The following is a 15,028-nucleotide window of genomic DNA, read 5'->3' on the forward strand; positions in this document are numbered from 1 at the left end:
CTCATTCGTTTATTAATTTTGATGCATACCACGCATATTTCAACATGGCTTTGAATATAGGAGCTGACAACTGAAAGTGAATAAAAAAAGTTAAAAAATATTAATAATAATAATAATAATAATAATAATAATAATAATAATAATAATAATAATAATAATAATAATAATATCAAGCTTTAAAAATGAGAAGGCATTAGGATTCGAACTCAAGTTGCCTGGATGACAACTCAGCATCCAACCACATGAGCTACGCCGTTACACAGCCTAATGTTTTCCTATTAGACACCTAACGGAAGTATGTCACAAACAATAGCCAATATTTTCAAAACGAGGGGTCATTGGCCACCCATACCAAGTATGACTTTAAACACTACGTCTTATAATTTCATGTCACAAAATCGTATTTAATTCTGTGATATACAGAGCGTGTCCTCTCCTTGTAAGTTATCAGCCTTGGAGTAGATGAAATCACAAAAATAATATCAATAGGCCTACCAGTACACAAACGCAGGAAAATAACATGGCTTCTAATGAAATATTGTCTACGAAACCTAGCGACGCCGAATTCGACTCCCAACAGAGTTTAAATGAACTGGATGTCAGTTTCATAGTATTTTAGTACCGTACTATGTTATCCTCTGGGAAAGACCTGGCGTAGTGTTTACACGGAAGTCTTAATGTAAAAATATAATATTAAAAAGACAGTGGTATATGCAGGAAATCTTTTAAGGGGCATGGGGTTTGTACCTATATTGTTCTTTCTCTGACACATCGTCAAGTGAGATGTACTGCCTGATAATAGATAGGCTATAGGCCTACTGTACATATAAGATAGAACTCAATCAGAGGTATATAAACTGTAGGAGAGTCAATAATGTAATTTTTTTGTTTACAGATATTTACATTGCCAATTTAATATCATTAATACTAATTTGAGGACGAGTAAGGTTTCAGGGTCAATTAATTTTGGCTAAACTAGCGCAGAGGTTGTTCCATTCGTACAAAGTTAATACATCCCTATTGTTTTACAACTGTTTCTTCAGTCTTGCCAACATAACTTAGCGTGACATTACGAAAGTTTCACGCTAGTGTACACTGGAATTTTTAAAGTTATGTTTTGTTACGTTACTAATTTTGATTAGATTTGCCTTCATTAGGTTTGGTTAGGTTAGGTATTTCTGTATTATTGCGTTATCACGTTAAGGTGCAAATGTATTTACATTCTTGGCTTCTAGTCGAGTCATACGTTTTGTAACAAAAAAAAAAAAGAAGAAGAAGAAGTGCCGACGCCAATTTCATACCGAAAATGAGGGTCGAAAGTTGCTGTGAAAGTGTGGAGGCCGGCAGAGAGATGAGGGAATTTGAGACTGGTTAGGTTAAGCCAGTTTTGTTTAGTTTAGTTCATGTTTTTCATATGCTTTGAATATACGAATCTGTTAGGCTTTTGGTATGTCTTACATGTTGCGTTACTCGTAACTCTGAAAATCAAAATTTTACAGGAGAAGCAAAAAACTATCTAGATAACCAGGTTTTCAGGTAGGCCTATTCTTAACGAAACACTGCTATGTTGCAATAAAATCAGTCTTCTTGATGATGAGGTATCTGATTTTCTATTGCTGTTTCATTTTGAGCCTAATGGCCATACCTCTACCAGGTCTTCTGTGATGAATGATGGGCGTCCGGGTCGAGTTTCATCGTGGACATTTGTTCGCCCATTGTTGAACATTTCGCATCATTTTCTCACATTTCTTTCATTCATTACAGTATCACCATACACTTCTTTCAATTGCCGGTAAATTTCTGCAGGTTTCAAATGTCAGGCATTCAAAAATCGAATCACACTCCTCACCTCACAGTCGGCGGGATTATCAATCACGTCGTTCTTTTTGAAGGAACACAAAATGCACAATGGCGGCTTGTTGCAACCAGTACTCACAACATTATGAGAACACATGTTAAGGAAGCCAGTTGATCTTCAAACAAGGGAGGGGAGTCAGCTGCGCGGCGGGTATGCGCGAACGGTCGTTATTTCCAGGATCCCCCTCGTACCACCTTTTTCGTCTGTCTCTTTCCTTTCCGCTGTAAAGCGCTCAGGCTCTCCTGGGCTTTAAAGCGCGCGCTTGCTCCTGTGGGCTTAATTGACATGCCTGACATAGGCTATTAGTATTATTGTCTTTAATCCCTGATCACAGACGTGTGTTTTTTTAGAAACTTAATTAAACGTGTTTCATTACAGTTTGTAATACTACATGTCCTGGTTTACATCTGTATTGCCTGGGTTGCATATTAAGTTGAATTCCAGTTGTGTTAAGTTGATGATTGATAAGCTGCCATAGGCCTATACCTGATTATTGACTAATTACAATATAAGCTTCTATATTGCCGCTATTTTTAAGGAATCCCTGAGTTTAGTAATGTTGTGTTTTGTACAATTTGGCTATTACTTCTTAAAAAAATCCTATTCTGTCTTACCTAAATCTACGTTTATGTATTTACACTATGTACAGATATATGCTGATTACTACTCTGTGTTCTATTCTACTTTAATTTTTTTTGTAAAGTCAATTGAATTCACAAATTTGCAAAAGTCTTTTAAGAATCTTTTTGTTTGGTCTCTTCTATCTGGTGGTCAAATTCCTCTCTTGGTTATTATGTTTCTCCGCAGTGTTTGCCTTTCCATGTATTTGGAGCATTCGAACAGAAGATGGTAGACGGTTTGATCTCTACCTTCACAGGGCACGTTGCATCTGGTGATATGTGGAATCTATAGAAGTAGGCCCTCATTTTTCCGTGTCCTGTGAACATGGTCGTGAGTCCCGATGTAATTGGGATTTTCGTAATTAGTCCCTCTGCGATGCTTGGAAAGTATTCCTTTGTTTCGGCTCCGTTGTTTGTAGCTCGTTCCCAACTCCTCATGCTCTCTTCTCGTAGTATCTTCAGTACTTCGGTCTTTGTGTGTGTGCGTGCGTGCCTCTGTGTGTGTGCGTGCGCGTGATCAAGGCTTTAACGTGGAAAAATTATCTTTCTTGATTTTTACCCTACAAAGACTTTTAGGATTTTCTCTAAGTTTAACAAGCTCCAGATAATTTTCATATCCAATGGACAGAATAAAATCATGAAACTGTTGAAACCTTCTTGCTGCATTAATTGATCTCAAATAATTTTATTCCAGTACTCGTAACGTTTGATTTTCCTCATTACTTTTTTAATATGCCAATAAAAATCTGTGTTTTTATTATTAAGAACATTTATTTTCTGAAATGTTGAGAGCGTGCAGTTCAGTATGTGCTGTAAGTTCATGGTTGAAGTACAGCATAAGCCCCAATTCCGAAGAGATACGCTGACAAAGACTTATGTCCAGTTATTAGTCTGAAGATATCCGTTGCTCTTCATGGAGAATTACGAAACACAATTTGATTTTTTTTTAAATTTCGCACCACGAGTTATGTTTACAAACTTTATTGTTAAGCTTATTCAGGGGGCAGGCATACCGATGCTCAGTTTGGTCAGCTACTGCGCATTGCGTCATGTGGAACACACTTCACTGCAAGTGAGACCGCTTGCCGCTTAATCGCCACAACACGAGTTATTGTTTCGGGATCAAGTAATAAAAGACATCTGATGATGCCATTGTTCTGTTTGGTTCTGCAGCGTAGGGAATGCTATTGAGAGAGATGTCGGTCAAAATAAATAAATACATTCTCAAAACAGTTAAAGAATATGAAACTGTTTAATAAGGAAGAAATAGTATTGCACTAAACTTTAAATATTAAACATCAAGTTAATATATATATAATGAACATTGCCTACGATTATTTCAACTATACATTCTTTTGTATTTTCAGTTTACAAAATTCAACATACTATACTAAATTTAGAAAATTGCTCCATAATTGAAGACCTCCCCGGAAGAACGATTAACATCAAATCTTTAAAATATGTGGTTTAGGTGGGACGAGTAATTTTGAAGATTTCATATTTATAACAATTAATTATTGCATTCAATAACTGAATAAACTTGTATGCTTGATTAGTCGAATTGTTTTGCTAGTAATTATAATAAAATATGCCCCTGATAGTAGGCTTATGTTTCTTTCTTCTGAAAAATTATAGTTTTGTTGGTTACATCCCGGCAGGTCTTCAACTGTACATTTACGTGACAATTTTCCTCATCTTATTTCTCTGTCTTCTTTTCTCTTCATTCAGATTTTGTGCTACCCTATTAAGATGCCGCACTCGTATGTATGTCCTTGTTGTAACAAAACATCTGACAGCTTCGCGCGGTATTTTTTCATCTACTGCTTCCATTATTTTGTCTGTCACGATATTAAAAATATTTTGTGACTTACAATAATAAGTGCCATGAATGTCTTTGAAAATGTTCTCACCTACTATCATAGCATTCACAAAATTCTGTGAGGCTTTCGTTAAATTCCCTCTGGAAAGGGAATCAATCCAAGTGTTCCCTTTAGTGGGATTAATTTCGCAAAGTTCGGGATGCTTTCCTCTCAATCGATGGGCAACATAACCTGCGAGATAATTCAGGCCTTCCCGACTTGCTATGTCGCCGTTAAAAATCCGTGAATCACAGAGTTCGGGAATATCCGCTACATCGGAAGTAGCTTCATCTATTGCAGCTGATCCCAAGCTAATGGTAAGTCTGAACTCTTTCTCAAGCAATACATTTTCATTTGCCCCTTCCTGGTGTGAAGAACGTCCTTGTATATCTGTAACTAAACAGGTTTCCTCAACTCTTTCGTCTACATTACGTTTTGTGGAGAAAACCGCTGCCGAACGTTTGCCCATCACATAATTTCTCATTCGATATTTAAATTCTACAGGTGTTGGATGGGTGTTTTGATGTCCCATGCCTCTTATATAAGAAAAAAAGCACTCTAGTACATCTTGATTTAATTTGACAGTAGTTATGTAGCGGACTGTATATTTTTGGCTTAGATATTCAAACAAGTCTTTTAGGGATTTGACGCTCATAAGAATACCCTGCTGAAACGGTAATTTCATTCTAAGTCCCCTGGCTCTTATCGTTTCTATTATGTCGCTCATTTTATTTAAGATACTGTCTTGCTCATCTTTGTGCACACCGTATGCACTTAAAAGTACAGTCGAATTAAAAACATCGAACCAATCGTTAACAGATTTAATAAAATTTGCCGTGGGAATGGCGTCACCAGTAATGAGATTATTTTCCTGTGCATAAATTAGAGCCTTTGAAACAGTATTAGAAAATAGTTGTGCTGCTGTTTTTACCTTTTGCCTTTCAGACCCTACTACATCTAAATATTTTTGTGAAAGCTTGGGCAGTAGTGTAAGTTCAGATGTTGATTTATCAATCAGTTGTTGCACAAAACTTTTGTCTATAATGTCACCATTGGAAGTAATGAAGCCTTTGTCTAAGAAATGGTTTCTTACTAATTTCAGGAGATGTGGAATATCGGCGAATACAAACACTTTTGTGGTGTTGTCATACGGGTTGAGAAAGTGCGTGTTTTCAGAATTTACGCCCGTTTTTTCCACAGTGCTCCATTCGTCCCACCCATGTCACAACAGCTACCGTATGAAACCCACTTTCTTCAAGCCTTATGATAACATCACAAAGAATGTTTTCAGTCATCGGCTGATCAAAACTATAATAAATCGGCTGCTTTCAATTACCAAATAAGCCACGAGCCATGATAACCAGTGCATATTTATGAGGACCTACTATCTGACCTAGTTTTCTATCTACACAAATTGTATTATTTATTTTCATTTCATCAAACGAAATAACTGTTGTTTTTTTAAACTTGTCTAGATCTTTACCTTTTGCTTTCATTAAGGAAATAACATCATTCAAAATTCCATTATCACAATTAAAATTTTGGGCCCATTTCCTTAAAGTGATTATGTCCGGTAACGGATATTTAAGTTGATTGCGTAAATATCGGTATGCCTTTGCACTAACACATTTCAATGAAATTGCGGAAGCGATGTCTTCTGCTGACCAATGAACTTTTCTTTTCCTCCCCAAGACGCAACTGATTTGGCCCGGAGTAAAAAAATTTGAGAGTACTTCTTTTATCTCGTTTTGATTCGAATTGGCTGCTTCTAGTTGCTCCCTTAATGAACATTTTTCTTTTTCAACCATTTCAGACTTGATTAAAACTTCCGTTAATTTAGCTTCAAGCTGCTGGACTCGCTCCTGCAATTGTTTAACTGTTTCCTGAGAAAATGGTTGAGGTTCATTTGATGAGACAGATTCATAATTTGTGTCACTTAGCTGTGCATTTGAGGATGGTCTGAAATAAAAGAAAAGCAGCCTATATAATTTGGAAGTGTGTTGAAAACTATGCAGGCCTAATTACCAATTAAAAATAAACTTAATTTTTCATTACACTGTTTTAACAATTTGAATGTATTACTTATCACTGCATTGAAAATAAACTGTAGCTTGTGACAAAATGAAGAAAAAATAGAAGGGAAAGTGAATGTTTTGTTGCTTGAGCTAAATACGACAAAATACTATACAGTATAAAGTTTTTTAAAAACAAAAATATTTGTGTGTACTTTCTGCTTACAATTAACTTTTAAATTAAATGTATGTTTATTAGGATATCTTACTCTGCTTGGTTGGCTTGTTGAAACAGTTCCCGCACGAGATTTTTTTTACTTCTTTTGTTTACCCTATCTTCCCTTTCAGTGTTTTTGATGACTGAAGTTGTCGGAAGATTCAAAGTAGGAAGTGCATCTTTCTTTAATTTTCTCACTTTAATGGGGGAGTACTTTAGAAGTTTTTCTTGTAGTATGAATCCTCATCAAAATGAATGGAACATATTCGAGCTGTAACAGAATTAATTCTTAAGTTCGCAATGCAATGGAAACCGTACAATTGAATCAATATCCTAAATATTTTGTTTCAATTACCTGTTTTGACGTTAATTTTATCTGCTCTCTTGCACAAAAATGTCCACATTTTGGCAGTCTTCGTCTCTAGGGAAACGAAAAAACTTAACACCTTCTTTCCCCGCAGTATTCCTCCTTCCATTGTTACAACCAAACACTGAACAATGCGACATAACAGTTCAAAGTTAACTGCTTGGCACAAACAAAATCAGCCCTCGTAGGAATAGCATTGCCGAATGCTTTGTTCCCTCGGCAGCCACATCAGCCACATGTGTTCCAAATGACGTCATGCGCTTAGGAGGAAATGCGCACACTTTTACCATCTCTTCTTAGTACCATGTGTCAGCCTGTTATGGGCCATCTTCAGAACTCTGAAACTAGTTAACCAGGTACTGTAATATTTAACACGTGAAAGATATATAATACATATTCCTAAAGTTTTCCATTGTAGATGGTAAATCAGATAATCATCTCACAGCAATGAAAATTAGTATATACATTCATTATTGTTGTAGAAGTTTATTGAAATATTAATTTTGTCGGTATTTATTTTATGTAATTTTTATGTTACTTTTTTATAGTTGTAACACTTTCGCATTAAAATATCCAGACAAAACTTCTCAGATATAACTGTATTACATAATATTTTATTATTTGCAACAGGTTTTTCCTTATATGACTATGTAATAAGCTCAGATAATACAATGGAAAAATATGCCAAATATAGATTTAGAAACAAAATGAGAGTGGTTGGTATCAGGATTATTACAACAATAAAAATAAATAAATTACACCAACCAGGATGACTACAACAACAATAATAATAAATAAATTGCATCTTGTAGTCAGAAAAAGCATATTTTTATTTGTTAGTCAAATGTAGCACTATTTTCTAAGATGTCTGGTGTATCTAGTTCATTGACTTTGTACATATTGACTTTTCTCTTGACCAATTTCAGTACTGGTACCTATTGCGTTAGCAGTATAATAGGTCCTCCTTTAAGAACTCTTCCCACCCCCACGTTCAATAGTAGAATGCACAGAGTCAATCTCATTCTGGGTATGCCCTGATTAAAAATTTCTGTGCTATGACCAGGGAAAGGAAGTTCATGCCCTGAAAACATGAAGAATATATATATATATATGCATTTATGCCGTAAAAATAGATAAATATGCAACAAAATATGCATTATCAGTCTGACATTATTTTAACAGAATAATAAGGTACCGGTACAGGTAACTTACGTTTAGTCTATGGATTTTGAAGTGATTGCCTCATTGCTGAATGCTCCATTTATTCTGTTATAGTTCACAACCAAGCAGTGACGTATGTTTTCTGTTGTCATTCTTCGCCTGTTGTCTCTCAGCATAGCTTTGTAGCGTGAAAAACTTCGTTCTACGTCACAAGAAGTAAGAGGGGTTTGCACAAAAGCTGGGAGCTGTTTTATAGAAAATTTTCTTGATTTTTGGGGTGTTTTTCCTTCAAGAATATCTTGAATTACTTTAAGTTGATAATAACCAGGGTTTTTGAAAATAATATTTGTTGTTTTCTCGTTCAGTTTATCTCCTACATTTCCTGGAACTGATGTTAAACTGGATATTGTTCTATCGAAATCTGCTAAAGACTGCAGTAAAGGAATACCAATTGCTAACTTGAGAGGCTCCCTATGAGGGTGTCATCATTAAATTCAAAATTCATAAACATAAATTAGTCGTGTTTACGAGGTTACACACTTTTAAAAATGAGGGAAAGACAAATAAACATACATAATATGCAGTTTCCCTGCATAAATGTTAAAATATGATGCTTTTATAAATAAAAAAAATATGCACTTTTAAGTTACGCACAATAAGAGTAATATCATTGTATTCGGAAATTTGTGATTCATGTAGATAATCTTTCAGCATATTCACACAAGAATAGAGAACAAATATGCAAATGCATGAAATTCCTTTCCCTAGTTATGACATTATATGACTCAGGTTAGTTACGCAGTACAAAAGTAATGAGGCAATGGATTTGTTCTTGTTTTGTCCAGCACAATCGTCTGAAAATAAAATTACCTGGTTTTTTACTGTGTTGGGCAAAGAAGTAAGAAATTTATAGACATGTGTCAATCTGATTTGAACCTCTTTTTGCCAAGCTCTTATATCAAAAATAACAATGGCCCTGGCTGTTTGTGATGTCATTCGTATATATATATATAAATCCCCCCCCCCCGCTGTTATTTATACTCGCTTTAACATCTTTGGTGATATCGCGAGTTAATCTTCTGGGTGAAATCCGAAGGCCTGTGTACTATTGTTGAGACTGGTTCTATTGTTGTAAACTAGATGGCGACTGTATATGTATTACTGATTTGTTATGAATACGATTTAGATTATGAATGAGGCCGGTGATTTTCAAAGACATTGTGGCCCGAATTTCCTAGCATTTGGCTTGCGGTTGAGGGAAAATCCTGAAAAACCTCAACCAGGAAATTCAACCCGACCAGGAATCGAACCCGGACCCTCTGCGTAAGAGACCAGCATGCTGACCCTTACACCACAGAGGTGGTCATATTCATATATTGTGAGATTGTAACAGGACAGTTTTCTTTTATAATATAAAGATGAACATTCACCACAAGATGAAAGAAGTAGCCTACATCCTGAAGATCAGAGTAGCACAAAACTTCGCTTGGAGCCTGTTTTGCTGATTCAATATCTTTAGTCTTTGTAGCTCTTGATGTTTCTTTCGTATATTGTAAATTCACAGGGCTAACGGCTTCGAAGCTGGGTACCTGGTTCAAATGAAGTGCACTGGTAGCAATTTAAAACTTGGGGGCATGAGATAGTTACTCTGCCTGCGATTAAAATTCACTTCAATTAATTCCCAGAGGTAAAAAAAAAAACTTTATGTTTCTTTCTTTATATCTCTATTATAACTTTCTTGCAGGTTTAATTTCTCTGTTTCTGTACTATTCTTATTTGCAGTATATATATATATACACAACATTGATCTTTCTTAGGGATATAAAATATGAAGGATTAAAGTGAATTAAATACTCATGTGTAAGAACATGCACGATGATTAATATTTCAATACTACTTCGATGGTGAAGACAAAATTAATAACAACATTGTTTTTAAACAATGCAGGCAGCATTATGCTACCATTATAAGTACTGCAAGGTGTGCAAAATCTAAACTCGAAGCACGGATATTTTCAGTACGAAAGTGTTACAAGTCAAAATGGAACATTGCTTTTAGCAACAGTTGAGAATGGAAAAATTGTTACAACGTAAAATATAACACTTTCCAATTTGAAAAAAGACTAAATAGCATAACTTTAAAACTGTTATATGTGCATTTATGTCCTAGTAGGTAATTTTTAGAGTTGTAACAGTTACCCTCATCTAAAGATTAAGAAGGTTAAAATTGAGATAAAACCTAATAATTTTACCCTTCTAGGGAGAAGATCTAAAAATATCAATATTCATGTACGTACATAAGAAGTAGATGAAGCACAAAATTGTTGCAAAGTTTTCAAAGCCCATGTAGGCTAGTTGTATTGATAATCGGAACTCTATGTAACTAAAGTAATTCCCTCCCTTAAATTCCCATGATATTCAATCGTGAAAGTGATTTCATTGCATTTATTTCTGCCAGTTATCAATGCACTTACCGGTACATGTAAATTAAGATATGAAGAGTCCATTGCAAGAATGATGGATGTCATTTGGAAAACATTTTTCAGGAGAAACAATTGAAAGTTTGAAATGCTTAGCGCTCAAAGCTTAACTGTAATTTTCCGATCATTAGGCCTACTGACAATAACTATCAGTGTTAATGCCATATAGGCCTAACTCTCTATGTACAGTCTACATGTCTTAAGCTATACATTGACAGTCTTGGTTCATTTTCGACAAGAAAGTGACATCCATCATTCTTGCAGTGGATTCTTCATATGCTTATTGCTTACCTATCTTGTACACTAAGTTGATTCTCCATCCCTTCAGGGCTGCGAACCTGCCAATAACGTTCTCATGGAGGGGCTGTGATTCCATCATCTTGTCCAACATATCTTTTTGGAGCGAAATATTCCCTAACGCTGACAGTCTCTACTGTGACATTGAGTTTCTTTATCTTGTTTTTATTTGTTTTAAACACGAGAAGCTCCTCTCGACCGGTACGCTAGTAAGACGGTAGTATTAAAATGAGGGAATATAACTTATACACTTCTCCAAATACATCTTTGTGTCACGAAGAAGTCTAGCACTTTCTTAACTGGTATATTCCTATATTCACTGTTCTGGTATAAAACTCAAGTTCAACTTTTGGAACCTGCGTCTTTTTTTAATATGTAGAAATAGCTAGCTTATACTGAAAAAAGCGGATCATGTGGGAAATTTCTACTATAGGTAATAATTGTCAAATTTTGAAGTATCAGCAAGGCTGACGAAACGAAGTATTTCTAAATCCCCAAATCTTTTATCGATCTGCATGATGATGTTGTTAATGACCTCAAAGAACAATATCTTGTAATTACGATCATGTTCTACATCACTTTTTCCACTGTAGCCGCAGTCTGTACTTTCTCCCTGAGAAATCACTTCTACTTTTTGCTACGTTCAAAATTCTAGCATAGTGCAGTAGGCCATCTGAAATTTCCACATTAAGCGAAGAAGTGCTTTCGTCATGGTCCCGAAATGATAATTCCTGCTTGCTTAAATACAAAGCAGTGTCGATGACTGACCGCATAACATTTTCAATATATTGTACTAACAATAGCCTAGCATTTTCTTTCAGGTTATTCCCAATAGTGTTCATATTTTTCTGTAAAGTTTTGAACTGCAGCACGCACTTAAAAAAAATGTTCCGCCGAATTTTCATGTTTTTGTAGAGCAAGATTAACATTATTTTAGAAAATCGCTGAATCCGGCTTCATTCCACACATTTTTTTAACTCAAAGTAGTAGGCATGACTAACAAAATAGTATTTCAATGTAGTGGCTCCCACACAACCACTCGCTGATGCTTGCAGTACCATGAAGTTTTAAAATTAAGTTCGAATGATTTACCAGCTTGTGAGTTTAACTTTTTACAGTTTATGTCTAAAATTGGTTGAGTACTGTCTAAAAACAATAGATATCTCTTATACTGCTCACACCAGGATTAAACGAGGTTTGAATTAATGTACACACTGTGTCATTGAACGGATTCATTTGCACATTGCAACATAACAATACAAAAACTTATATGGTAGGTCCTAACACACTTATTAGAAATTAATTAAAAACTGAAATGCACTTAATATCTTCACCTAATAAAGTGATAAGTAAAATAAATTATATTTAAAAAATTAGGCCTATCACAACTGAATAGCTCGACATATGCCTACCGACACAAAACACGACGAAAAACAGACTGAGGAAAGGCAAAAATTCATTCAAACTTCCACTAAAAAGGCTGTGTTCGGAATATCAAACTTTCTTTCCATTGCTTTCATAGTATTAATTTTTAATAGAATTTTCCTATGAGGAACAGTAAAATTATGGCCAGAAGAATAAAAAATGAAAGGAATGAAGATATCAGCACAAAAATTAAAAACATAAAACATAATAGGACCTATATGGGAAGAAGAATTGACGAAGCAGAATTTTTAGGAAAGAATTTTCTTTAGGACGGGCCATGTTGCTGGCCAGACAAGTAGTCGTAAATCTCCGTGTCACCCATTATAGAAAGCGCATCGGCTGGGCTGAAGGCCAAACACGTGTTCGTCACAGCAACACCCGTTTCTTGAAGAATATGGAAGTGCGGGGGGAAATGTCTCAGTCGTTGTCATAGCAACCACCCTAACATAGAAGAACAAAATAATATTTTAAATCTGAGAATCATTGCCTCGTCGCTGCCGCTCAAGGAACTGAGACGTGAACAGCGGGAATATTAAAACAGCCTGGCGATGCTGTACTTGACATTTATTGATTTATATCGCTATAGTTTTTAAATTGAATAATTTAATACATGAAATATAAATCAAATGGCTCGCAAAATAACAAGTGAAATGTTCTTCACCTTCTTCATTTGAATGGCCGCTACTGCTATACAGTAGAATCTCGCTAGTTCGAACCAATTGGGACAGGGACCTGTTCGGATTATCGAAATTTGGGATTAAGTGAGGGACAGGAATGCAAGTAGGGAAACCACGCCTTATCCATCCCCTCCCCACCCCTCACTGATCACCCTCTGTTCAGTTTCATGGTCGGAAGAAGCTTAGGCTACAGATTATCATAAACTTATAGCAAACAAGAACTTACATTCATTCATCAGTGATAAAATAAGTTGTAGTACTGTGTATACCTGTATAACCTGTTTCGTATTTACTTTTAAATATTTATGAAGACTTTCGGTATTTTTTTAGTTTTCCATTGTTCTCTTCTGTTCTCTGTTCCATTCCAGCTTGGGCTGATTAGTTGGTTGGTTTTGTCCGAGATTTTCCCCAACCGTAAGGCGAATGTCAGGTAATCTGTGGCGAATCCTCGAACTCCTTTCGCCAAATACCATCTCGCTATCACCAATTCCATTAACACTAAATAACCTAGTAGTTGATACGGCGTCGTTAAATAACCAAATAAAACAAGAGTATTATATTATTCCTTGAACTTCATATCGCCACCGGCGTAGCTTAGACGGCTGAGACGCTTACCAGCCGATTTGGAGTGCGCTCGGGAGTGGGTTCGATTCCTGCTTGGGCTGATTACCTGATTGGGTTTGTACAGAGATTTTCCCCAACAGTAAAGTGAATGTCAGTTAAAATCTTAATTTTGTTGCATGTTTTTTCCTTTATATTAGCTAAATTCCAGGATGTTGCCTCCTCTCTCAGAGATTTGCAAGGCAGTCATTTGAAAGAAGGTGACTAATTTTAAGAAGTTGTGGTGCGAGTACGTTGAATAACATTTAAATGTCATTTTCTTTTAATTTCATGTCATTTTTCCAATAGTTTAAGGGCATTTTAATGATCATTTTAAGTAGATTTTCAGGTAATCAACATCCTAAATATAAGGTTACGTTTAGTGAAAAAGTTAAGAAGCTGTTAGTGGTGAACAGGTTCAAATTCTGCTTTGACAAACGGTTACGTGATGATGTGGAACGGTACAAATACACGAAAAGGACATGTGAGTGTTTTTGTAATTTACATTCAGTGAATGTCATTATTGGTTCTCAGTTGTGCCATTCCGACGAATGTGATGATCAGACACTTAACGTTGCTACACTTACGTCTCACAATGTCGAACGTATAAGAAAGAACATTCACTCCAGTCGTAGTAGATTTCTTCCGAAGTTGCCTAAAACCCTAGCAGAATTACATGAATCATTGAAAAAAAAAAAAAAAAAAAAAAAAAAAAAAACATTGTCTTATTAACATGTATAAGCAATGTGGATGTTCTCTCGAAAATGATAACCCTATTTTTACATGGAACGTTCAAATCCTGTCCGTCTTTTTTTTTTTTTATCAGATTTTCATAGTGCATGGATCAAGGAATAATCATTACGTCCCTCTAGTTTTTTCTTCCTGCCAGGTAAAACTGTCGAAATATACTAAATGTCTCCTCAAGTACTAAAAAATCATATAAATCCCGATGCTGTTTTAGCTGATTTTGAGAAAAGCATTCACTCAGCAGTTCTCTGTTTGGCCAGAAGCTATACTACGAGTAAAAAGCTGCAGGTTCCATTTGGCGCAATGTTCCATTCATTCATTCATTTATTTTATTCCATAGATCTTACATGAGCAATGAAGCTTTAAGATGTGGAACATGTCAACATTTTACAATATTACAATTACAATTTTTACAAATTTTTATAGTTTTACAATTTAGTAATTTTCTACAATTTTTACAATTTTGTACAATTTTTTTATATATATATTTTTTTTACATTTTGGCGAGATGTAGTGAGATGAGATGAGGTCCGAGGATTAGCCAAAATATTACCCGGCATTTGCCTTTTCGGTGGGGGAAACCTCGGAAAAACCCAACCAGGTAATCAAATCAAAGGGGGTAATCAAATCAAAGGGGTTGATGCCAAGGACTCGCTATAGACCATCCGGCTTCAGTCCCACGGCTGGGGAAAACCTCCGAAGAAACCAA

General features: G+C 35.5%; 1 long non-coding RNA gene across 1 annotated transcript; it reads right to left on the reverse strand.

Annotated features, from left to right (window-relative positions):
- Window positions 1–5,595: 5,595 nt before the first annotated feature.
- Window positions 5,596–7,023, reverse strand: LOC138715697 (uncharacterized). Its single transcript, XR_011336551.1, has 3 exons — window positions 6,922–7,023; window positions 6,619–6,837; window positions 5,596–6,296 (listed from the first exon to the last, which is right to left on the reverse strand). It is a non-coding gene; the product is annotated as an uncharacterized lncRNA (long non-coding RNA).
- Between the last annotated feature and the right edge of the window lie 8,005 nt (window positions 7,024–15,028).

Source organism: Periplaneta americana, chromosome 15 (genome assembly GCF_040183065.1).
Source record: "Periplaneta americana isolate PAMFEO1 chromosome 15, P.americana_PAMFEO1_priV1, whole genome shotgun sequence".
Lineage (NCBI taxonomy): Eukaryota > Metazoa > Arthropoda > Insecta > Blattodea > Blattidae > Periplaneta > Periplaneta americana.